Here is a 27,640-nt window from a genome sequence, read left to right as displayed (position 1 = left end):
TGATGCTTTTTCACCCTTCTAAGTGGATCTAATTCAGATGATGTCTCCCAGCTAACCCAAATGTTCAAAGTCCTTGTACTTGTTCCTCCAGCAGAGCATGAATTTGTTTTGGAATATTCTAGCTGAACTGATTTCTTCTTCTCTGTCCTTTCTACCCCAGCTATGTTCTTCCCATCTGTTTTTAGGTTTCCTGTGTCTAAGCTCTGCACAGGTAAAAGGACTGGTACTGCTTAATACATGACAACCTTCCCAGAGTCTCAAACGTTAAATCACAGAATCACAGAATCACAGAATCACAGAATCTTCATGGTTGGAAAGGACCCTTAAGATCATCGAGTCCAACCAAACACCCTACAATCTCTGCCACTAGACCATGCCCTGAAGTGCCACATCTAGACGTTTCTTAAACACCTCTAGGGATGGTGACTCAGCCACCTCCCTGGGCAGGCTGTTCCAGTGCCTGACCACTCTTTCAGGAAAGTAATTCTTCCTAATGTCTAATCTAAACCTCCCCTGCCACAGCTTCAGACCATTTCCTCTGGTCCTGTCATTATTCACCTGGGAGAAGAGGCCAACACCCACCTCTCTCCAACCTCCTTTCAGGTAGCTGTAGAGGGCAATGAGGTCTCCCCTCAGCCTCCTCTTCTCCAAGCTAAACATGCCCAGCTCCCTCAGCCTCTCCTCATATGACCTGGTCTCCAGACCCCTCACCAGCCTGGTAGCTCTCCTCTGGACACGCTCCAGCACTTCAATGTCCCTCTTGTACAGAGGGGCCCAGAACTGAACACAGGACTCGAGGTGAGGCCTCACCAGTGCCGAGTACAGAGGCACGATCACTTCCCTGCTCCTGCTGGCCACGCTATCCCTGATACAAGCCAGAATGCTGTTGGCCGCCTTGGCCACCTGGGCACACTGCTGGCCCATGTTCAGCTGGCCGTCCACCAGCACCCCCAGGTCCTTTTCTGCCGGGCAGCTTTCCAGCCACTCTTCCCCAAGCCTGTAGCATTGGTTGGGGTTGTTGTGACTGAAATGCAGGACCCGGCACTTGGCCTTATTAAACCTCATACAGTTGGCCTGGCCCATCGATCCAGCCTGTCCAGGTCCCTCTGTAGAGCCTTCCTACCCTCAAGCTGATCAACACTCCCACCTAGTTTGGTGTCATCTGCAAACTTACTGAGGGTGCACTCAATCCCCTCATCCAGATCATCGATAAAGATATTAAAGAAAACCGGCCCCAAAACTGAGCCCTGAGGGACACCACTGGTGACGGGCCGCCAAGAGGATTTCACCCCATTAATCACAACTCTCTGGGCACGGCCATCCAGCCAATTTTTAACCCAGAGAAGAGTACACTTGTCTATGCCATGATTCGCCAGCTTCTCCGGGAGAATGCTGTGGGGGACAGTGTCAAAGGCCTTACCAAAGTCCAGACAGACAACGTCCACAGCCTTCCCCGCATGCAGGAGGCGGGTCACATGGTCATAGAAAGAGATCAGGTTGGTTAAGCAGGACCTCCCTTTCCTAAACCCATGCTGGCTGGCCCTGATCCCTTGGCTGCCCTGCACTTGCCATGAGAGCTCACTCAAGATGATCCTCTCCATGATCTTTCCTGGTACCGAGGTCAGGCCGACAGGCCTGTAGTTCCCCGGATCCTCCTCCTGACCCTTCTTGTAGATGGGCATCACATTAGCCACCCTCCAGTCATCTGGCACCTGCCCTGTTGACCAGGATTGTTGATAAATGATGGAGAGAGGCTTGGTGAGCTCTCCTGCCAGCTCCCTGAATACTCTTGGGTGAATCCCATCTGGCCCCATAGACTTACGTACGTCTAGGTGCAGAAGCAGATCATTGACTACTTCCTCCTGGATTATGGGTGGGTTGTTCTGCTCTCCATCCTTATCTTCCAGCTCAGGAGGCTGAGCACCCTGGGGATAGCTGGTCTGACTATTGAAGATGGAGGCAAAGAAGGCATTAAGTATCTCAGCCTTCTCCTCGTCCTTGGTTGCAACTTTCCCCCCCGCATCCAGTAAGGGATGGAGATTCTCCCTGGCTTTCTTCTTGTTGATGTATTTATGAAAGCTTTTTTGTTGTCCTTAATGTTAGTGGCCAAGTTGAGCTCCAGCTGGGCTTTTGCCTTCACAATTTTCTCTCTGTATAACCTAACGAGATCTCTGTACTCCTCCTGAGTTGCCTGTCCCTTCTTCCAAAGGTGGTAAACCCTCCGTTTATTCCTAAGTCCCACCAGAAGTTCCTTATGCATCCAGACTGGCCATTTTCCCCGCCCTCTAGACTTGCGACACTTGGGGACAGCCTGCTCCTGGGCCTTTAAGATTTCCTTCTTGAAGACCGTCCAGCCTTCCTGGACCCCTTTGCCCTTCAGGACTGTCTCCCAAGGGACTCTCTCAACCAGTGTTCTGAACAAGTCAAAGTCCGCCCTCCAGAACTCCAAGGTGGAGGTTTTGCTAACCCCCCTCCTTACATCACTACGAATTGAAAACTTGACCATTTCATGATCACTAAACCCAAGACGACCTCCAACCACCACATCTCCCACTAGTCCTTCTCTGTTTGTGAGCAGTAGGTCTAGCAAGGCACCTCCCCTGGTAGGCTCCCCTACCAGTTGTGTCGGGAAGTTATCTTCCATGCACTCGAGGAACCTCCTAGCCTGCCTGCTCTCTGCTGTGTTATATTTCCAGCAGATACCCGGCAGGTTGAAGTCCCCAAGCAGAACAAGGGCTGGCGATTGTGAGACTTCAACCAGCTTCTTATAGAATACCTCATCCATCTCCTCATCCTGGCCAGGCGGCCTGTAGCATACTCCCAGCACAACATCTCCCTTATTTGCCCTCCCCTTCATCCTTACCCATAAACATTCGACATTATCATCACTGGAATCTAGCTCTATACAGTCAAAACACTCCCTAATGTACAGAGCCACACCCCCGCCTCTCCTTCATTGCCTATCCCTTCTGAAGAGCTTATAGCCTTTCATCACAGCATTCCAGTCGTGACAGTCATCCCACCATGTTTCCGTGATGGCAACTACATCATAGCTGTCCTGCTGCACAATGGCTTCCAGCTCATCCCGTTTGTTGCCCATGCTACTTGCATTCGTGTAGACGCACTTGAGCTGGGCTACCGATTTCACCCCCATCCTTGGCCCTTTATCCCTAGGCTCATTACTAGTGGGCCTGGTTTTATCCGCTCCCCACTTCAATACTAGTTTAAAGCCCTGTCCATGAGCCTTGCTAACTCTTGGCCTAATACCCTCTTCCCCTTTGGGATAGGGTTTTCCCATTCTTAGTGAGCAGGCCCCATGTCTTGTAGATCAAACTATGATCAGAGAACCCAAAGCCCTGCTCGTAGCACCAGTTTCGGAGCCAGGTGTTGATCCATCCGATTTTCTCATTTACCCATTCGCCAGTCCCCAAAGCTGGAAGGGCGGAGGAGAACACAATTTGTGCTCCCGAACCCTTGACAAGCTGTCCCAAGGCCCTGAAATCTTTCTTCATTGCCCTCAGACTTCTGCTCTCCAGCTCCTCACTGTCTGCCTGTAAGACCAAAAGAGGGTAATAATCTGAGGGCTGTATCAGGCCGGGAAGCTTCCTGGCGGTATCCTTAACACGGGCCCCAGGGAGGCAGCAGACCTCCCTGTGGGAAGGGTCCGGCCTGCATATGGGACCCTCAGTTCCCCTCAGAATGGACCCCCCTATGATTATTGCCCTCCTCCTGCTCTTCACAGAAGCAGTGTTAATGCGTGGAGCTGCCTGCTTTGGCAACTCCCTGGATGGGGCTTTATCAGTATCCTTAGTTCCCGCCTCCTCTACCTCCAGAGGCCCATATCTGTTCTGTACGGGCACCTGGGGGGGGATGGGGGGTCTGGAGGGGCCAGACCAAAATCAGAATGTTTGCTAAAAATCAAAAAGAATTGTTTCTCTTCTGTGCTTAAACCTAAAGCAAAGAACAATTCCTGTTTTCATTTGTACAGATACCTTTGCAAACTATATCAATAACTACAAATTCACCCCAGACTATGTGGAACTGAATTTGGCCCCTACAATGTGCCTGAGCTCAGGCATGGGCTCAGCATCACTCTGCATCGCCCCTCCAGGAGGCCCTGGAGGTGGCCACCACTGACTCCTCTTAGTCTGAGGATGGCCAAGGAGAGTCACAAACCCAAGCGAATTGCAGTTCCAAGGACCCCTTTACAGTTAATGGGAAAATAAGTGTTCCTCCAGAAACAGATTCAGAGCACCTGTGTTACATTCCTCCTCTTAGTATGTTTTCAAAAGAACTCCACTGGCAATAATTTTGTTAAGTTATAATATTTCTTGTCTCACTAGAATTATTTTTATCTAGTAATGAAGCATAACTGAAGTTATAATAATAATAAAACCATGTCAATAAGATGATACGTGCTGATGTAACTCTGGTGAAAATTTCTATGAATGATCTGCAAGATCAGTAAAAATTAGACTCTTAACATAGCAAATAAAATGGTTTGAAAGTATTTCAGAAATGAATATGTGAAGCAGAAAACATTATATATAGATAAGGCAATTTCTGTGGAGCTTTGCCCAAACTGACATTTCTTCCCATTACACCATCCCATTCAAACAGTCCCGGGTTTAAACAAACAAGGTAACCAGTGAAAATCCAATTAAAAATAACTCTTTTCACTCTAGAAACTTAGCTTCTTGATTTACAATGAAGTGAGGCTAAGACTTTGAGTAATTAAAGCTGACTGGTCAGAAAAGCAAATACTAACAAACAGTAGCCACGATCAATATAATCTGACAGTCAAAGCTGCAGAAGGGCAAGATCTGTCATGCTGCCACTGTCCCATCATGGAATTAACATCTGCAGTAATAAGCAAGACAACAGGGATCTTAAAAACTCTACAGCTAAGAACACAGATTATTTTTTGCCTGATCCAAGCAAAAATATTTGACTATAATTGCATCACTGGAGACAGAACACCCTTTGAAGTTTAAGAGTTACCTGTCTACTTAAATCTGTCTTCTAAGATAGTCCATTTTTCTTCCAAATGTGGTTGATCTGTCCCAGGTGCACACAAATTCTCCTCATTTCTGTTTTGTCACTTGATCTAAAACCAGAAAATTGTCCCTCCCTTCAATCAAGAAAATTGCAATCAATATTATTGTAATCCAACTCTTATATGTAGTGATGAACCTTTTATTAGTCTCAATGAATAAAAATTTGAACTGAGCCTGAGCTCAGCACTTTCTGAGTTTCTGAAAAGGATGCAGGACTTTCCTTTTCACTTTTAAGCTGTGAATTACAGATCATCTAATTACATGGCAGCAACTGAAAGTCTTAAATTATAAACAGTGAATTATCTTCTTGCTTTTATTATTTAAAAAAAAAAAGAAAAGAAAAAGAATGTAGACAACTTTTGGAGATAATAAAAAAATAACATAATCAGTAAGTAGTCTATATAAATTGACATTCATATTTTCTTTTTTTTCCTTTGTCAGCTTTTAAAAGAACCTTTCCTGGACATCATTGCATTAATTCAGTTTTAGAAAAGATGGTCATGTTGGACTTGCCTCCATACATACATACCAAACTTTTACATTTACAGTAAGTCCAGTCATCAGAAGTTATAGGAAAGTTGTGTGTACCTACCTACGGAGAAGGTGAATTCCCACAACCCCAAAATCCTTAAATGCGTACAAGGTCCCTTTGTTAAGTTTTTAGGAAAAAAATAAAAGAAACGCCCTGTCATCATCCATATTACTTCTGAATGCTTTGACAGCACCCAAAGTGACATTCCTCTTTTGAAGAGTTTTAGCATCTGTAACAAGTAATATTTATAACAAGTGAAAAGTAGGTCTTGAGAAAATCAAGCTGACATTTAGGGAGCTACATTTGGTGCAACTCAAATTTACTGCAGCTGCAGTATAAATAATCTGAACACTGCCAAAGATGAGCTACTTATGTCTGTATACACACAGAACAATTTAAATTTCTTCACATTTAATTTCAAATAAAAGATAGTCTTATGGCTGATCAAGGCAGTACACACGATCTCAAGCGTGACAAAGCCATGAAATCTGAAGGAACTTGCATCACAAAGTGCCTAAGAACAGACCGATTTCTTCAAAACTACTCCATAGCCCTCTCCACTGAATCCATCTGTAACGTGGGAATTTGGTGTAATTCCTACTTAATTACATTGAATGTCATTTGCAGGTAAAATTTATACAAAGGTAGAGATTCAAGGCTCTCTATAGCACTTTACCTTTCTTATACTGCTGGATAGAGGGAGGTGGGGGGATACAGGAAAAGAGGTGACTGGAATTTTTGGACCAACAATTGCTACATAAAAAAAATTTCTGTGCTAGCTTTTCACCAGCTACTGCACAGCAAGGTACCTGTACTGATGATGATAGGAAAGCATGGGGTACAAGAGCCCATAGATGCTCAGGTCCTCCACAGGTTTGGAAGGGTTGTGGCCAGCAATGCGACCACCCCAGCAATCGCACGGGAGCCAGGTCACTCACAGAGACTAGGGGGCCTCATCCAGTTGCTTTCGCTCAATGAGCCATGCGAAGGAGGGAAATGAGACGTTTAGGACTCAGCTGGGCCAAGCCAGTATTGGAAGATTTTCACGGTTAGGGCATACGGGCATACTGGATTTAAGGAGGGATCTTGTCCTAAGCTTTCCTTTTGAGCTCGGCTTTTTACTATCTCGATTTTTACAAGAAGTTTATGGAGCATGGACTTTAAGGAAACATTTATGCTATTACAAGTTAAGGTATGAGGGAAATAATGGTGTGCTGATTCTTTTAAAAAATGGCATTGGGTACATTGGTTCTTGCCTCATCCACATTTCAGCGCTGTCTCACAAATACCTGCAAGTATGGGCAAAAACTGGAAAAGCAATAGGCTACAAAATAATGGTAGAAATTAAAACAGAGAACTCTGCTGAAAATTCTTTAATCAAATGTGGTCTCTCACCATAAAAAACACAGTTCCTATTTCCAAGCTTAAAAATCATACAATTCGGATGGTATTTTCAGGTGTCTTTGTCCTTATTCCTTTTTTTCTTTTGCACATCAGTTCTTAAACTCTTGAGTTGCCTTATCATTTTAATGGCATATGAATAACACCCAGATTGCTGTAATGTACTGGGTTTCATTATAATTTAAAGAAATGCTGGGCATGCTTGAAAGTGTTCCAGAATTTAAAAAATAAAAATTAAAAAATATTAGATGTGTGTTAATGTTAAAGAGCATTTTTTAAAATCTGTAATTTGTAATTAATTAACTCCCTTTGAAATCTTTGAATGATCTCATGAAGGAACAGAAAGTCTTTTTAGATTTAGAAGACTAACCATGCACTCAAAGAAAAATTTAATCCATATTCAGAGTGATCTCTACAGAACCAGAGTCAGGCTTTAAAGTGTTCATTGCAACCATTTCATGAACATTTTTACTTTCCAAGATAAATGACTCAATCGCCCAGCAACATCATAGGTTTCGCAGGAATGTCATCATCTAAAACCAAGCCACTCCAAACCTTGTAAATTTATAGTTGAAGCTACAATTAAGAGCAAGGTCTGATAGATTTAGGGAAAATATGAAGTTACATTACACAAATTCCCTTAACCTTGCCCTGCAGAGATGATATTTAATAACTATATTTAAATATCCTATCCTATTAAGATCAATTGGATTTTTAAAAAAATGTGTTCCTTTTTTTGGCATCCTACAGAGAAGACATAAAGTTGCTAAAGTACCATACCTGTGCATTCCTTCTGCTCGCTCAGAACAACAGCTGCACGTACCTGGGGGCATAATTTTGCAGGTAGGACATTAACCAATATATCTGTCAGTCAGGAAGACATATAAATGACTTAAGTTGCACCCATAATTGAATGTGCCTACAAACTCAAGACCAAAATAATCACAGGCTGCAATTAAAAAATCCTTCCCTTCTGGCAGGTCTGACGTGAATCTGATCTCTCGTGCTATATGACAATCTTGTCATTAGTGCAACTATTCTGAATTTGACTGATACCATTGAGGAAGTCAGAATCAGGGCCAGAGATGCTCAGATCATCAGATGGATTCCACAAGTGTGATGGCTTGCCTGGCCTCATTCCCAAGAGCATCTGTCACACCCTTTGCCAATGGCAGCGTCTTTGGAAAATTAGTTTCATTCTTCTTACCTGGTTTCTCAAGAGCCAGAAAGGAGCCGACATAAGGGTGCAGTGGATCTCCCATGGCCTGTCCCCTAGTTTTATGTTTTCTCAAAATGGAGCCAAGTCATGGAACAGCATGAAGGGGCAATTTAAGGCAGGTGCCTTGATCTGAGCATTGTCTGAACTGGAAAGAGGAGGGTGTCATGGTCAACGTAAACTTACTGTCACAAATGCAAAGCGTGCACCTGTCTGAACTCACAAAGGGAATGCTCCATAATTCCCTGATGGAAATCAGCTGAGGATGGTTACATGCCTGTATAGTGCAAGAAGCAGAATATAATCTCTTCCACCTGGAAATGAAGAGGAGGAGCAATCCAGAATATGAACAGGATCTAAGGCTTCAGGGCTGAACCTGCACTGGGATGGTCCATCAGATTTGCTCTTCTTCTGAGAGGGCTGCAGATCCCAACATTAATCTTTTTCAGAAGAACACAGACTGAAATATGTACAGTGGAGACAGATCTCCTCTGCACTTTGCTTGTTTGTTTGTTTATGGTACAGATATTCCCTCATTCTGTTTCTACACATTTGAGAAAATATGTAGCGGTTTGAATTGTCTACAGCTCTGTAATAGCTTGAAACAATGCATTCAACCGCTATAACTTGAGCCAAAGGGAGACAAAAAAAGACTGATACTATATGGCACTCATTCTATTTAAGATAGAGATTCCAGAGAAACCACGCATATGACAGAAGCAAAGGCTCCTGAGTTGCTCTGCCTTGCTGATCTTAGAAAACATCAAACTAGGTGATTTCTGCTGCAGTATGCTGAGTAACATAATTAAAGGAGCTCTCTTCTGTCATACTGTAACTGTGCTAATATCTTCTCTGTTATTCATGTGTGAGATACATCTGTCTCTGAGGTGCAGGAAATACTACAAGCCATGCTTTAAAGGTGGCATAATCTTTAATGTTGGGGGTGGAGAATGACTTGGTCAAGGTAGAAAATTATGTCTGCTCTGAAGTCACAGCTGCTAATCGACTTCCCTGTGCACGCTGGCTACATTGGCTTACACTCCTGGCACCAGCAATGCAGGCAGATACACTCTCCAAATAAGCACATCTTCTAATGCAGCACGGTTGGTGAGGAGCCGGGCACGCGTCAGCTCAGCTTCTACATCCTTATCAGTCATTCCTAACCAACTTTCTTATCATAACTACTTCTTCATATTGCTTCTGGTTGCTGCAACGTTATGGCCCACAGGCAAACAACTTGAACTTTTTAGCTCATAATTTCATGCATTTCTAATTTATTGTCTCACTTTAAATCTCCATTAAAATGAGAATAGAAGGGGGAAAAAAACAAGGCCTTTGAATGCTTATTCACCAAGCAGTTTTCTTAGGTTCTTAGAGGTCTAATTATGATATGAAAACATGATTTCCAACTTTGCAGATGATACTAAATTGGAAGAGAATAAAAACAAATGAGGAATAATTAGGTAGTGCAGCCAGATATAAAAGAATTTAGATCATTTTATATTTCAGGAATAATAGATGGCAAATGCAGGGCTGTGCAAATAAATTGAGAATAATTAGCCTCACAGTGTGGCATAAAAAGTGGGACCTTGTTTAGAAAGATGAGAGGCTGCAACACGCTGAGTGAAATAAATCCTGAACTTAGAGTGCAAAATTCACATCTAAGGATCCCTTACCCATATGACTTGCTCGTGACCTCAGTGGTACTCTGCTAGAAATAAGATAGCACTCAGTGTCAGCAAGAAAATCATCATCTGGCCTCTGGGAAAGGAAAGGCTACATGGTATAGCCTAGGAAGGACAATTTCTTTCACAGTTATTACACAGGACTGTATTGCCCAAATATTTGACCACGGGCGGTATTCAGTCTGCAGGACGTCTCTGCCCAAGCAGTCTTTCTCCAGGGGCAAAAAGAAAAAGCGCGGGGAGAATACAGCAAGGAAACATCAGCTTTTGTTTACTTGTCCTGAGTGCTCCTGCAGAAGAGGCACCTGCCACTGGCTGCGGCAGAGGCAGACTGCTTGGCTAGGAAGAGTTCTAGGCTGATCAGGAACAGACATTTTTTATATCCTTACATTATGTTATGTTCCTTTATGTATAAGCCTGAAGTTAGAAGGCTTCCAACAGTCAGGCCAGGGAGGTTCTAGGAGAGCTGTAAGTCGGAACAACGGTGGGAACATACTTTGCTGGTGTTAAAATGTTGCTTCATGAACAATGACATTATATGCTGAGATAGCAAGGATGGCAAGGGACACCACCCTAGGAGATCACCATGGTTTCCCATGCTGCTGTGAACTGCTTTCCACTCTATACACTGCTGCCTACTTCTCTGCTCCTGATTGAACCACAACCTGTCAAAAATACACTCCCTCTTCTGCATGTATCAGCATTTAATTTTCAGCTAAAGGATATAGAAGGTTCTTCTATATTGATCCAAGAAAAATTATGGGTTTTTTTCACAGCAGATGTGGGCAAGAGCCTGTTTTTTCTTGAAGAGATGAAGTTTTGTTTGGGAAACTAATTTTTTATTTTATTGAGATTTGTCTGTTCACATGGAATGTAGGAGGAAGAAAGAAAATGGACACATGCATGAGGGAATTAAGGTCACTGCTAGTAAATCAGCACTGCAAGACATTACTGACTACAGAATATTTTCACTGAAAACAAAATTAAATAGACCTCTGAAATAATGAGGTCTAAAATCCATAATTAGTCCACAGAATTTGAAAAGTATTAGGTTGATTTGTTTGCCTATCTAGAGGTGCCTTCATGGGGGTGAAGATTTACCTGCATAGGTCTTCTAATGGTAAACTTTTAGCTTGTTTAACAATAGCGAAATAGTGACAAAAGCTGCCTTGTTAGGGCATTTATACACTTCTTTCCAGCCATGTTTTCCATGGAATAGGTCTGAATTATTAGCCATTTTTCAGAGTATGCAAATGAAAGGAGTTTCAAATCTTCCAAATGCAATGAATCGCATTTCAGCATTTCAGCATTGAACGCCTGCGTAATTTATGGCAGAGTGCACAAAATTTCTATGTATGGCTATATCTAATGTGGGTAGCTCATTTCACATTTGAAATTCAATTCTGCTAGCTGACTAATCGACTCGTTTTCATAAACACTCTAAAATTTGTAATAAGAACAATGCTTTGCTGTAAGATAATGTTTTGGGGCTGTACCAAAATTAACTATGAATATTTACTTTCAACAAACGCCAGTGGGACCAACAGCAAATAATGAAAGCATAGTGATTTATCATTTCTTATCGCAATCCCTATTGTTCCATGAGATTCAACAAAATTTTAGATCTTTTAAATTATCCCCTTAAAATACCGGTACTTTTATTCAATCTCAGTTTTCTCTGCCTCTTCCTCCCCCCTGCTCCCTCCCAACAGCCCTCCCTCTGCTGGCACCCCTCCAGTTCTGTCTCAGGATGCGAGGCACTGAACAAGCTTCAGACATGAGCCTTCACAGCCACCGTGTTCATGATCCTTCACAAGAAGAGTTGAATTAGGACATTTTCAGGGAAGGTGGGACACAGTTTGTTTCCAGAAAGAAAGATAAGTCATTCCAAAAACCTCAAACATATATTCTGAAGTCAAGTCACGCTGGTTTCCACAGCAAAGACCTGGTTTAAAACACACTAGCTGAGACAGTGGCAGTGTCCCGGGGAAGTGCTGCTGAGGACTGCAGTTCAGTTCCCACAAGTCCCAGTGGGTCATGTCATGCAGGAGCATTAGCAATTGCATCCCCTGATCTCAGACAAAAGTGTCCTTCCTGGGACACTCTCTAAAGAGCAGCCTATCTGACACAGAGAATACAGGAAAATATGTACCACAGGAAAATGAAGCTGCACGTATTCCAAGCTGTGTGACAGAGGTACAGCCACGCAGATGACAAGAAACCTCACAGCAAAAGTGGCAGAGCCTTTGCACTCATCCTTCCCCATCCTTCCTTTCTTCATTCCCATGCACAGACTGTGGGGACAAAAAGTACCAGACCTGTCATGGTAAAAGAAACTATATTAAGGGACAAATATGACTGAGAGTTAGGGTGTTCTAAACAGGGGACTGACAGGTAGGTATTAGAGCATCTCTTTCAGAACAAAATTGATGGATCCAGGACAAAGTAATTTTTAGATGGTGTATACCCTGACAGCACCGTGCAAAACATTTCTTTCCAGAAGCTGGACCCTAGTTCATGAATACAAGGAAGCACATGCCTCTGGTACATGTTTACCTTTCAGAATAGCAACAGGAAGCATGGGCTTAACACGAAGAATCAGCATGATTTGTTAGCCTATTGCAACTCTTATGTGGTGAGGCTTGGAAAGCAGTACCTGGAATAGCGATGGTGATGGTCCTACCACCTCTAGGCTTTGGAGACAGTGGCCCAGCCTTGTCATACCATCCTTCTCCCCAGCTGCAACACAGCAGCTCTCCCTCTTGCTTGACCATGAGTCTGCCTGGATGATGTCTGGTATTTCAGGAAACAGGCAAGATGGGCCTCAGGCAGGCTTATTTCAGGAAACAGGAAAGATGGGCTTCAGGTGGGCTTAGGATCAAAGATATTAATTAATAAATAAATCAGTTTTAGATTAAGAGGATTTTATATGTAGCAGAGGTAACTTAAAAGCTCTACTATCGTGGCACTCTCTATGTCCCAGAGCTCTTTAACACAGCTTGTGGACAAGCACACCTCCCCCTCAAACCCACCAGCCTCCCACTCTTCTTAACTCTGTTCTATTGCCGTGCACCATTTTGGCCCCAGGCGAGGCAGGAACAGGCAGCAGAGCCAGACCAGCTTCCAAAAGCGGTCTGTAGTCTGCCATAGCCAGAAGAGCCTACCACAGAAAATCTCCCATCAAATTCATCAGCTTTGCGTAAAAAGAGTCCTGACTTTTGTCTCCCAGCTGTTTGGAAACCTGTCACTAGAAATCACAGCTACTGGAAGTTGCTCCACACAGGCTAGGAAGGAAGCGCCCTGTGAAGCTGCAATGTAACCAGCGTGTCCTTGCCGGCAGGGCTGTGCCCCTGTGGCCACTGCTACCACTAAACGTTTAGATTGTGGCAAGAGCCAGAGGCCAACGGCCCAGGCCCCCACCCTCGGCACCAGGGACCCACAGCCTTGGCCCCACAGCAGATGCCAGCACAATCCAGCTGTGCCCTCCTCTGCACCTTGGCTGTGTTCTCCCCCTTCTTTTTCTGCAAAAGAAATGTGCAGTTTGAGCTTTTTTTGTCTCCACAAGGGTTTCTTGGTGCAAGAATTAGTCCTGACATTTAATTCAAGTTTAATTTTGTTAGTGATCGATACATAAGTCCTTAATATTTTTTTTATTTGAGAAAAGTATCTATATAAATAAAAATAAAAACTATTAAAAGATTAAAAACAGCCTGACTTGCTCTGCAGACTTTTCAATCCTACACGATTCGGCAAAAATAGAGCGAAGTACTTACATCTTCAAAAAGCATTTAGCCAAGCACTTCATCAAAGGTTAAAGTGCAGAAACATGAAATAAGCGAAAAGTTGTCTCACTGGGCTGCAAATTGGCCAAAGAGAGGACGTGAATTTCAAGAGGAAAAGAATTTATAAGAGGTTGTGACAGAGAGCAGCAGTAGATCTTCAGTGTCTCAATATTATATTAATGATGGCACCAAAAGTAAGTTTCAGCTGTCTGCTCCTGATAGTAAATTCTGGGTAACAATAAGCAAAGAACAATACAATCAGAAACAGAAAAATGTAAAATATTTATGCAGTGCAGTACTGATAAATAACAACACAGAGGAACGGCAGCAAAAAGTCAAGAAAAAGATTACTATCTAATGGAAAAGTGTTGCAGAATTACAAGGAAAATACTTCTGTTCCAGAAAAGAATTGCCTATAGACAATTCAACTCAAAGTGCAGCTCCAGTAAGTAAGACAAGTTGAATTGCCTTAGAATTAGGCTCAACTCTCAGCAAAGCATTTCTTAGGTATATAGATATAAGGCACCAGTAAAATATAATCTAGATTAAATTGAATTCAGTACTTCGGTAAACAGTGAAAGCATATGTATAGGTACGTGTAAGCACACATTTACGTGGTACAAATTATATCTGAGATGCAGTGTCCTATTGGGCTGTCTTACAGTGTCTGTGGTTTGTCTCAAACCAGATTCCCAACTGTTTTCCACTCTTATTAATTTCATAATCATCGTAGGGTGCCCTGCTTTATAAGTATGAGGTCCACCATAGGTCTAGGAAAGACAGACAAGTCATGGCCACCACCTACCCTCTATCATTAGAGATGCATCACTAGAGATTGCACCAGTAGAGAGGTAACCAAACACCACCATTACTAGCTGAAGTTTAAAAACAGAGTTTTCAAATTTTTCAAAGATTCTTCATTTTTTCCTTCAAGCCCTATAGCTTGCTACACAATCCACAGATGTGTGAAAGCAGACGAACTCACACCTTCCTCTAACCAAAGGGTTAGGCTGGCCATTTGTTGCCTCTCTGTCAATGCCCTAGTGAAGTCTGAAATGAAGAACAGTATTTTAAAGTACTCTCTCACTTCTTTAAGAAAGAAAAGGAAAACGAACAAAAGAGACCTTTTAGTTTCTGTTTTTACATTGTGTTTGCTTTGCATATGCCATTCAAATACTCCCTATGGTGCTGTGTCTCTAACTAGACACTCTTTTTTCAATTTTACCATACAAAGTTTCTGAGGAATAAAATAGTCAACGTACATATAAATGTAATAAATTTCTTATATCCTTTCCCAGGATGCTGGTTCTTTCCCAAACCTATTTATAGGAATCTCTGCAGCTCTTTTTGTCTTCCTGAATTTCAAAAATTAGATAAAAATATAACCTGTTTAAGACCTGTCTCTTTCAAGTGTGTAACTTTTCCATACTCTGAACTTGAACAAATTTGGCTAAGAATGCAGACAAACACTGAGCCAGGAAGGTAAGAACTAACATCTGAGATTTCGTGTTAGCATTGAACTAGTGGGCTCAGAGAAATTATGGGTTGGTAAAACTTCAATGTGACCACTGAGGACTTGATCAAAGGATTTGGAGAACCTCACAGAGAAGATGCCTGATGAATACTAGGCTAAGGATAATATTAACGGGGGAGAAAATCTTTACTACTTCATCAGAAGACAAATGACATCCTGTGCTCCTGAATGGTAAAATATGCAAATGGCACCACTGAGTCAACAAGTACCAGAGTGGGTAAATCTTTGCACAGAATCTGATTAATTTCCTCATTGCTAAAGGAATCTAAGCAAAAAGTCATGAAATATCTTTCTGGTAATGGGATTTAATGGTGTAGGTTACAAAGAAGGTAGTGTTGTGTTTTCAAAATACTGCCTTATTCCTTGTTCTTTGCAGTCAAGTCGTAGCTATTTTATCCCATAAAATGTGATTTGTGTCAGAACAATGGCAGACTTTTGGAAATCTAGATGCAGGGCCTGTATTAAATGTCTAGGCATTAAAAGACGGGAGCAAGACAGAAAATATCATTTGTTAAAGACACCGACTGTTTAACAAAATATACAATGGAATAATAACCATAAAGAATATCTCCACAATAAAGGTTCAAAATGAAAGGCTTTTGATTGCTCTTGCTTCTGAAAATCATGTTTATCTGAGTAAACATAATTCTCTTTGAAGACCAGACTATCCTTTAGCAAGCATTATTTCCCTGTCAATCAACACTTTGCACAGCCATGCAACTGCAGTGTGGCCAGAGTTCTCTGGATACTTCATTACCAATGACTTCCAGTTATGCCAGTGACACTCTGTTTTTAAAACCCATGCACTCTGGGAATTAGCGATTTTCATAACTGAAGACATTAATGAGAAAAAATCAGGAGAGAAAAGAATGTCTCCCCAGATAACTTCATGAAGGGCACCATCAGCGGAATATAATACAAAGACAAAGCAAAAGATGAAGATAAATATCCTTGTTTCATTTTGCACATTCATTTGCAAGGCATCACTCTAAGAACATTCATGCTAAAAGCAGTGGGAAATAGCCTGGATAGATTAAGTGACTTCATCTTAATAGATGGTGTTTTGTAAGGATGAACGTTAGCAAAATCTTTGATATCTCTATGCCTTATAATGAGGGTTTTCAATTTGACTAGCTAATGACAAGTCCCAAAACAAATAAACCTTGAATTCCACCAAACTGTGGATTCTGATGGAAACGTGCAATACGTTTTCAATACAAGCAAGAAAAACGGGGGATTCATAATTGCACCGGGAGTATTGAGGTGTGGAAGGCACAGGCTCTGGCGCAGTGACTCACAGTGTGTAAAACAATGATAGTTTTGGAAAGCAGCAATGAACACAAAAGCTGTTACAGGTCTTTTGGTTCAGAGCGTACCACAAGGCAGTTTTCTTAATCCTTTCTCAAAGCTAGGTTTACATCTTTGCAATGAAGAGCTTAGAATTTTTCATTTATTAGATTCATGGTCATCTGTGTTCACTGCATTTGACTGATACCTGACTTTCTAGTGTTTCAGGTAAACTCCAAAAGCAGAGAAGAGATACAGTGGGTTGGTGTCACCTTTATTTTGGCAGAACTAGATTCCTACTTTCCACTGAGAAGTCTTGAATCCTTTATTATAAGCAAGACTTACACAAAAATGAAGATGTAAATTTCAAGTAGATATGTACAATTGAAAAGTAGGAAACTATGAAGACAAACATGAAGCAACACATCACTAAGAGCCCCGTTTTCTTTTTGACATGTCATAACATCTTCCATACTGTCATGGCTGACTGCCCCGTTTAAACTTTAAATGTAAGTTTAAAAAAAAGGTTTCAATGGGCCAAGCCTTTAATTACTAAGAATGGAAGACACATTAATCTACTGTACTAAATTTTGTTTTCTTCTTTTTCTTCTTTTTTCAGACCCTTCACATACTCTAATTTTTAACTATCCTAAACTATTTAACCAAAAATCAGTATTTTTTGTCAAGCTGCACATTACCTTCTCTGGTTCTCATCACACATCTCCTTCCATTGTTAATTTTTTTTTTCACCAAGGGGATTGCTAATATTTAATTCAAGTGGAAATTTGGTATGATCAGTATAAATTGCTTTCCACAATCAATTACAGAAAAAGAAAGTTGAATAAAAACTATCTTTTGCGCAGCTATGTAAACTATGAAAACATAAATAAAAGAAGCAGTAAATTGAACATAATGAACAGCAAAAAATCATCAAAGTAACTTTCACAACCCGCGAGGAACTCAGCTAACCACAAAGTCAGGAGGTACTAACCTAGAAGACTACAGCTATGAGCAGAATTTCTCCCTCCTTCCAAATGCTGACATATATACACATATAAAACAGTGACGATTTTTATGTTGAATCCACTCCACATAGCTTGACAGATAAAATTAACCTACAATACTAAGCAAATAAAGTCAGTGCATGCTGGTCTGAACACAGGGTTTCTCTTCTACTGGAAAACACCAGATTTGTTTTGATTATGAATAGGCACAAAAGGAAAAGCTGGATTTTATTTTGTAAGGAAATTTAATAAAACAAAAAAATTTCCATAAACTAAAATGTTCCCATTCAAAAACTGAATATTTTTGTTCAGATTTTGATTTAATATTATGTTCAGTTAGACTACAGATTGTGAAAATGAAAAGTATTTTTAAATGAGAAACCACAACATTTCATTATGGCTAAGAGTGAAAATGACATTTTCATCATTTCCCCTAATTAGATTTTATTGAAGTTGATGTTTTACTATTTATAATTAGTTTTTTAAAAGTTTTTAAAAGTTTTACTATTGATAAATAGAGATGCTTTTTCCAATGAGAAGGTTTTATTTCAGAAAAACACAACTGAGAAAATAATGTGACTGTGTTATCAGTCCATAATACAACTTTTAAAGGGTTGAGAATTTCATCAGAACCAAATCAAACCAAAATCCACATAGGCAAAAAACAACTTGTTGGAGCTCACGGTCTGTTAAAAGTTTAGATACTAGAAACAAGCCAGAGATTAAATGCAAACGGTGTGTCCTGTACGCTGTAAACACTGAAAACCCAGTAAGCAGATAAGATAATAATACAGAACAAAGATCGTTAAATGTCAAGGGTAGCAGATATAGAAAGAGGAAGGCAATGAATGCACTTAAGAAGTCATCGAGAAGTGGAAGGAACATTTTCACAAATATGCCATAAGGTGAACAAAAAAGATGTTCTTAGGTAGAGGTTACTGTAGCAGTACATTATGGAAAGGAAAAAGTGAGAGTATGGACCAAGACTTTAAGTGTGACCATTATGAAACAGGCAAAACAGGAAGTAAAACCAGTCAAGATAATTTATATCTTGCAGATCGGACTTTATTCAGAAATCAGTTTGAAGAACTAAAAGTCTGCAGAGTCCCTGGTTATGGTCAATTTCTTATCAACCAGAAAAAAAAACAGGAAAAAAAAATATCACTTTAAGCAAGGAATTAAAGCAAGCAATGTCTCAAAAGATAAAGATCATCCACTTAGCCTTTATTCATATATGCAGAATTAGTCAAACACTAAGACTAAGTCAAAAGAATGAGTGATGAAGCTGATAAATCTCAAATTTAGAATATTTGTTATGCGCCGTACTATGTACCCACCCAATATTAAAAATTGCAATCCACTGAAACGAAGGAAATGGTCATACCACATACTGTTGTAAAATGCTGCTTGGAGCAGTCAGAGCTGTTAGACAACATGTTGTTTAATATCATGATAAAAGAGATCACAGGTGAGGAAGTTAAGGAGAATGGACTGGGGGTTTCTGCAGGGGCAGAGGGGGCAAAGGGGTTAGCTCCAAAGGATTCGCTACAAGCAAGTTTTTCTTTATCAGCTGTGAGACAAACCCTGACAACCTTGCCACCTTTGAGGATGGATATAAAACATGCTTGATGCCTGCTGGTCAGCAGGATGCCTACTTTAGGAGGCAAAGAAATGTTAAGCCGGGAGACAAAGTTTTCCCAAGCTAAATTCCAGCACGAGACAACGCAACCGGAGGCACTCAGCCCCTGAGACCTGGAGTGCTCAGGCAAAGAAACGCTCTTACCTAAGGTTTTAATTCTTATTTGATTCATATCAGAAAGAATATTTATTAGCTTCCCTATTCACCTACATGTTCTGTAATGCTCACACACACAGAGTATGCAGATTACGGGACAGACTAATGCCTCCCGCCACTGAAATTACTGTAATAGCAAAGCCATTTTGCAAATGACAGTGTAAGTATCAGCTCAGATAATTCTGGAAAATTAATGGCACAAATGAAATGCAGCCTCAGAGCTGAGGGAATACTTTCTACACTTTAGTCTTTTTATTCTTAATTTGTATATATATAGCTTACTATGCTGTTACTGTATATACATATATCGTCAGATCTGCAAGACTTTTGCAGTATGAGGGATATAATTTCTTTGGGTTTTTTCCCCCCATGTTTTTCAGGATAATGCAATCATTTGCCAGCCTTGAAAAGTGAAAAGGCTTTGGATCTCAAGCTTTGTATCTTAGAACCAGCTAACATGAATGCTGAGAGCTACTGAAGAGGGAAAGGTGGACAGCTTGCAGGGTGGGATGGAGATCAGAGGCATGCAGTAAGGACAGACTCAGTCCCTCCTAACTTGGATAAGGGATGGGAAAGCCACACGCCCCTCCAGACAGCAAGTCATTCATCTTATGTGCCTTTAAATTGCCCTGCAGAGGTGCCACTCTCCCTCTGCAGTGATAGATGGAGGCCAAATGATTAGCATGGACTAAAGCACCTGATTTTTTGAAGGTTGAGAGTACTTTAGAGAGATCCTACCCAAAAGACTATCTGACTCTGCAGCAGAGGAACAAGGAAGAAAAGCTTCACAGGACATTACCAGAAGAATAATAAGGGTGGAAGGAGAAGGTGAACAGTAACACAAGTTTGCTGGTTGTTTGCTTTTCAATGTGTTGACATATTTCTATTTTTAAGACATACAGAACTGCCTCATCCTATTTATGCGATTAGTAAATTGATATTTTTTACTAATAATAACAAACAATTAATTTTAAACTGAGAGTTTTCATATGCCTCTCATGGTATCAGACTGTACAATCATTGAACAGAATGGGCAAATTCTTTACTCAGCCAGATCCTTGGAGGTTCCCTAGTCCACAAGGAGCTAGAAACAGGCTTTAGCCATTAAGAGGAAAGCATCCATAATACATTAAACAAACAACAAGAATCCTCTGAAGGCGTTGGATCTAAAGCAAAATCAAGTAGAAGAGTAGAGAGTCTATATACCTCAAAGATGTTCTGAACTGCAGCATATTTTTGTCTGTGACTTACACAATGCAGGTAAAGAACACTCACTCTTTGTTCACATACCACTTAGTATGCCCAGCTCTTCCAGGCAATGACATCAATTTTAATTTATTATCTGCTTTCTGAGCAATTTGATCTTTTCTCTGCTTCAAGCTGTGGTAGCTGCTTTTGATACTTCATGTTTGAATCATCATAGCATTTTAATTGTCATACTAATTGTCATAACCCATGTCTTGTGTTGTCTTTTTACTGAATTCTGGCTTGAAGTCAATCTCATAAATGGATGAAATGAGCTCTCTTATTGCATTTACCTGGTTGCAGGACATCAATAAATACTTTGTAGAAATTCAAGTTCCTAATATGCAAAGACCCTCACGATCATTTGAAGATCTGAAGATTCTATTCAGGGCTCGTCAATTATTAGTTGAAAGTTGGAGCTAGGAAACAGATTTTGTTATGGAATCTCTGACAGTTCCTTCTGACTGAACTGCTTGATGGGAAACATGGAACATTATAGTCAAAAGGAATTATAAGGACAAAATTAAAAGCAAATGAAGAAAAGACAGAGGATGGAGTCGCAAGCTCTTTTGCCTGCTAAAACTACTGGAAAGCAAAGCCACATCCTACCACTTATACAGTAATTTCCACTTTCTTCTTATCTCCTCTTTCTTACGTTTTTCTTTGCATGCAATTACATTATTGCTTTAGTTGGGATCAAAAGTTAATCTTCTCACTCTCCCCTTTGGTTTGCTCTGGTTCACTGCTTCTGTGGTTCAGAGAGGTCTCGGAACAAGTGAATTACATTCCAAGTAGGGTTCCTCACTGGTCAGTACTACTGGGGCCTCGTATATTCAACATTTTCTTAATAACCCAAGCGTTGTAACAGAGATCATGCTTTGTTACATGACAATGGGACGTGCAGGACTGCAAACACCGGGAGACATTAAAATGCAAGATGTTCTTGACAAACTGGAGAAATGGTCTGGAAAAATGCAATTCAGTAAGCGTAAATTCTAGCTCTAGATAAGTGTACACAAATACAACATGGGAAAAAAACAACCGTGGCAGCAGCCTTGCTGGAAAATATCTGGGGGATGCAAACAGAAAATGATTCAGCAATTGTCTACTGCTTTGGAAATTAGTGCTCCTTATACTGGGATATACAAACAGGAATATAATTTCTAAGAGGTATGAAATAATCATCTTTCTCACTTTTTTCACCAGCCATGGAGTCTCAGCAGGTCTGATGTGTCAGGTGTTGGGTATCACCTTTCAAGAAAGATGTAGACTAGCAAAAGAAAACCCAGAGGAGAATGCTGAATAAAGTCAAAGAGATTTGATCTCTGAAGAAAAATTGAAAGGAGTGGAATTGTTTTATCTGGAGAAGAATGCTTGCAAGGCACAAAAGAAAACACATTCTCTTTGAATCAGATGAAATACTAGAGTTTAGATTGCAGCAAAGGGCTTTGAAAAATTTTCGGTGTTGGTTAAGCCAGTAGGATAAATTTTTCTGGAGGGTGATGAAAACTCGACCAGCACAGTCTTAAGCACTGTTTGATTGAACTGTTTGATTGAAACCATCGGAAACATCACAGGTAGAGGGACCTTGGCTTTGAGCAAAGAACTCCCAGTCCAGATGGCAGGCACAGCTCAACTGAATAGCCTCCACTCTGCTTGTTAAATAGCCTGCACTCTGCTTGTTACGTCCCATGTTTTTGCTCAGCAGTTGACAAAAAGATATACTAGGATTAAATACTTTGCAAATTCTATCAGAAGATACACATATGATTGGTTAGTTCAAAATTTCCACAAGGCATCACACCTATTGTGTATGCATGGTCAATCTTAGTCGGGAAAGGGACTTTCTATACGGGATGCGTGATCATCAGACAGCCCTGTCAGCACTACTGCTCAGACACGCTGCTGCATTAACATCACTGCACATAGTGGTGCTAATGAGGGAGAGCAATGTCCTGCTAGCCTCTGCACTTCATTTGATGACCCCCCAGTGTCCGTTCCATCCAACTTTCATGTTGCTTTTGAGGGATGGTCAATCAGATCATCGCACTTTCCCTCTTCCTCACTGTTTCACCTGACTCTCCCTCCGCTTCATTTTTCTTTTGTTTTTCTATCCCATACACTTCCTCCATTCCTTCTATTTGTAGCATTTTTCAGAGCCATGCCTCCTGTTTTCAACTCAGTTTGCATCCATTTAAAATGTGTACATGTGCTATTAGCTTTCTCTTCAGCTCTTGCAGCTGGAGTTTCTTCTGCCCCCGAGGCCTTGTCAGAGATCATCACTTTAAATGCCACACATGGAAAGACTTCACAATCAACATGGACATGCCAACAACTCTGGCTGTCTCACTTACAAAAACAATCCTGCACCACAATAGTCATCCCACTTAGTTTTCTGTCACTTGATTGTTGTAGGTTAGGACTAAGCATCTCCAGGCAGATGTGGCCCCACTTTTTGCTACTTGACAGAAGTCATGGGGATAAACCAAATCAAACCCACTATAATTCAATATTGTTGCAAGAGGTGAGAACAGGGTTCTTTGACTGTTAGTGGCTTATGAAAGAGCAATTCTTAAATATTATTGTATTTGAAAGACACAAGTTAATACCGTATAATATACACTATTAGCTATTGATACACTTGCTTTGTTTAGGGAAATCTGAAGAATAAAACAGATTGCTGTTTCCATCAAAACACTTCAAGCTGGATTTAATAGTGCTGAAATGCTAATTGTGAATTGTACTTCACATCATACACTGCAGACTAATTTAAAAAGAGGAAAACATATTATGTTAAATACCACAATGCATGCACTATGAGTCATCTAAGCATATGATGAACTGGAACAATACCAGCAGCACAACATAAAGCAGCTGAATTTAAGCTAGAGGGAGTACAATACCTTTTGATCAGGCCTAGTATATGACTGAGAATACATACAGCTGCACATACACCATTAGATTGCTGGCAAAGAAAACAATGTGAACGTTTTTTTCTCTCTCCCTCTTTTTTTCTCCCAGTGCAACCCTTCCAAATGTATTTGCGTTAAGTCACTAAGTCGCTAAATAAATAGTCTTGTTTGTATGAAGAACAGGCAGCTTCAACATCCGTTCCCCATGCTCCACTGTGAAGCTGACCATACTCATATTACACAGATGCTTGCTTTTCGCATCCTAATGAGAACTTTCAAGAATTCAATGACTATTAAATTAGCTTTACTGAATGTTATCAGAATGCTTCTGAGGGTTTCATATTATCCTATCAGCATAGGAAGGAAGGAATAACACACTGCCAATCCAATTATTTCTCTGCGTACTTTTTGCAAGGAGGGGAAAGGTCAAGCACACGACTTTTTTTTCCTCAGGGGAAGAAGAAGAAGGTGGTAGCTGTCATCTTTGGGGATTCAGTACCAGTTCTCTGGAACTTGAAGAAAGACACTTTTGTCAAAGCCTCTTAGCCCTTTCAGTAACCACCAGCTTTTAGTGGTCACTGTAGCATTCCCAGAGGCACTGGCTCCCTCTGAAACAGCTACCGAGTGGACACACAGCCATACAAGATACTCCTCAGTATCCCCACCACGGAGCTGGAATTCAAACAAGTTAGTTTAGCCTTGACCTCACATAACAGCAAATCTTCTCAGACGTCTCCTTGGAAGAAGATCTGGAAAAGCCCATCTGGCTTCCTCCCTCAGCTGGGCTCTGAAGCCCTCTCAGAAGTGAGATACCTGGATGTGGAGGTACAGTTGCTCACAGGAAGCCCTCTGCGTTCAGAAGAAAGGCGAGAACACTGGTCCCTAGTCCTTCCATCCAATAATTTTCCATGTTTTCTTCAATATGTTGGAGCAATGTCCAAAGCAGTATTACAGTAGTATAGGGTAGTGTACTTCAGTTATAGTTCCATAGTTACATATATGAATGCTAGACATTTTTAAATAGGCATTACATGGCCTTGTCTCCTTTCTCTCAGCACTCCTCCTTCACATCCCTGGATACTCACACTTTCCTCTAAAATATGCACTAGAAAGCTTTTGGTACTGTACTATTTTGATTTCCATTCTGGTAGTTGTGTTTCCTCAACTCTTTTCTGAGGCTCAAGCATTAACAGGCCTCCATTGGCTCCAAATAATATTCAGTTTCTGAGATTGTAAAAACAACCCTGTAAAGAACTGAGCCAGCAACTAGAGTAGGGATTTTTATATATAAATCCTCATATGTCCCACTGTGCCCATCATTCGTCAATAGCTCAGTCCACTGCCCTGCTATTAGAAATGGATGATGCCAGCAGGGATCAAAGCACAAGGGACTCTGAGTGCATATTAACTGAATTAAATTGTAAATGTATTAAACTTCCATGAATTCACAGGTTGATTTTAACTTGTTTAGCAACTAAACTTCTACTGGGTGGGTATAACAATACCCACATACAAATATATACCTACAAAAAGAGGGAATCAATACTCTCGATACACTGCAAATTCAAAAGAACCAAACACAATTAAAACCTGCTTAGCTTAGCAGTAACACAGAAGAATATAATTATTTCTCACAGTGCTTAGATTACCGTCTCTGTTAAAACCTTTTCTTCTGGAAAAAACTTAGCTGTTCAGAGACCATAAAGAACAGTAAATAAATATGTGGCAATAGTAATTTAGTTATTCATATTACTGGAAAAATGGCTGTATTTAATGCTTCAGCATACAGAGTGCCATAAGATTGCCTTTTCTTACTTTTTGAACTAAGCCAGGAAAGAGTTACCATCCAAACACGTCAAACCTCTAGGCACTCATATACCCAGGTAACTCACGTTGTGATTTTGCAGTGCGAGGTGGCGTACCACTGTGCCGCACAGCAATAGGGGACTTCAGTGACACTGTTCGGTGACAAAATTCGGGACAGTGCTCATGAAACAGTAGCACTGCATGTTTCATGCAGGAGGTAGCAGACAGAGGGTGCTACCTTCTTTCAGCAACAGTCACTTTTGTGTCAGGTGGGTACCATCCCTGCCACAGAGCAAGGGGGAAGGCAGAAGATGTGCTCCCACCTCCCATCCTCCTGAGCCAAGGTAGGACGTGTCCTCCTCCTTGCAGTCCAGGATGGAGATATCCATGAGCCACCAGCTGTCGCACCACCAGACGCTTCTACTGATGGAGGGCAACGCACAGAAAAGGGATGTTTGGTGTTGCACAGAGGTAAGGAGAAACTGCGGGAGAGAGCGGACACGACTCCAACCTGGCTGGCATTAAACCCACAGTCCTCACTGCCCACCTGCGCCCTGCACGAACACACAGCTTGAAGAGCCACAGAAAAGATTCCTGTGAACAAGTGATTCAGATTGTACTCTTGGTGGCTGATGAAAAGTGTTTTTTTATTTCAAATTAACCAAGTGGTATTGTCTAGTATGGACCACACAAATCATGCATCAGCCAGCTTTGTAATGCCAGAAAATGAATCCACTTCGGCTGAACCATTGCAGAGAAGCCTCTCCACTGCTAGCAAATCGGAGAATGATAGACACCATGTCTTTTAAGCTGTGCAAAAACAGGACAGTTGCTAAGCTACTTTCCTTCATGCTTCTTGTACATTCATTTTTATACATAGCAGAGAGATATTTTAGACTAAACTCTGAGGCTTTTTCAAAGTCATCGCTCTGGCTTTTTCCTGTTTTTATTTTCACTCAGCTGAGCTTCCACTGACTTTGATTTTAACGCAATAAACTGAACTGTGAAAACTTTGGGGGGACCTTGGTATATGTCTCAGAATAGGGGCTTCTCGCTTTCCCTCCTCCTCTGCTCCTCCAGAGCAAGTGGCAGCAGCACCAAACAGATACTTTACCTCTTGTCACCCCACAGCAGTGATCAGTACAAGCTAGAAAAGGCAAACAGTGAGGCTATTATTTGAGAAAAGAAACTGCAAAGATGCCCATGGTCTATGGTGTGTGGAGATGACTCATTCCACAGCACAATCTAATTCCAAAACAATTACAGCGAAATCAAAATCCTCGCACAAAGGAGAGACAAAGCACGAAGTCTGGACCTCTGCTGAGCGCATGCCTCTATAAAGCTGACATTACTGCAGAGATCACGCTGCCATTTAACCATAAAGCACAACTGCCCATGCCCATTTGCCTTAAACTCCTCCACGGAAAATTAAAGGTAAAGAAAATGGAAACCTGGGCAGCAGGGGTTCAAATGTGAGTGCTTGTGCACCAAATTTGCTGCAGCAGTTTAATTCAAAAAGAGAATTAGCACTCTTTTCCTCCACTGCAATTTAAAATAAATGACTCACTGACCAAAACCAATAGATTATCATATTAATTGGTAACTTTTATGTTCATTATGCAGTAAGAGAAGACCACAGTTTCTCTAAATATGTTCATTACTCGTATAATTATTCAAAACAATTATACAACACAATTATCCAAACAAGGAAGGAAATTATCTCCAGATGCATCACCAGCTATCCTATGAAATGCTCAATATTTATTGTTTTAGTTGTATTGGCTAGCTGTGATTGATCAAATGAGTCATACATTGTTCTGTCAATTCTCCATTGGGAACCACTTCTAGAGCAAATATCCACTAATTCTAATTTCAGATGGTGTAAATATCACACGTGTGAGCTCACGCTTCACATTCATACTCCGTGGCAGAAAAAGTCTGAACTAACCAAAATCTAATACAGCCAAAATGCCACTTGACTATGTATGGCACTACCTGTACTTTCTCTTGAAGAAACATTTGCTAACAGTAAAAAGCAAACAAAGCTAATTTCTGGAAAACATTCAGATGAATAGTCAGATTCCTTCTCTTTATCTGAAACTAGTCACTAATTTGGTAGCAAAGGTATTTAAAAAATCACAGTTTTCCATGTCAATGCAGAAAATTAAGTGGTAACTAGCATGATCTAGTACAATATCGTAAATTGTCAATCATCCAAAAAACCTTAAGCTTTTACTTTAGATCTGACTTGATGGGGTTCTTGTCTTGACCTTCAACTAAATTTTCAGCTTTTCCTGAGGTTTAGAATGAGCCGAAGAATTCAAAGCAAAACCATGATGAAAGCAGGCAAATTTTACCTGTGCTTGTGGGCAAAAGGAAGGGAA

General features: G+C 40.9%; 1 long non-coding RNA gene across 4 annotated transcripts in view; it reads right to left on the bottom strand.

The window, feature by feature from the left end:
• LOC141750196 (uncharacterized) overlaps positions 1–27,640 on the bottom strand; it is a 241,862-nt gene that overhangs the window by 102,117 nt on the left and 112,105 nt on the right. The gene's annotated exons all lie outside the window — the stretch shown is intronic.

Source organism: Larus michahellis, chromosome 1 (assembly GCF_964199755.1).
Source record: "Larus michahellis chromosome 1, bLarMic1.1, whole genome shotgun sequence".
Lineage (NCBI taxonomy): Eukaryota > Metazoa > Chordata > Aves > Charadriiformes > Laridae > Larus > Larus michahellis.
The sequence above is the reverse complement of the archived record's forward strand: the minus strand, read 5'-3'. Positions and strand labels throughout refer to the sequence as shown.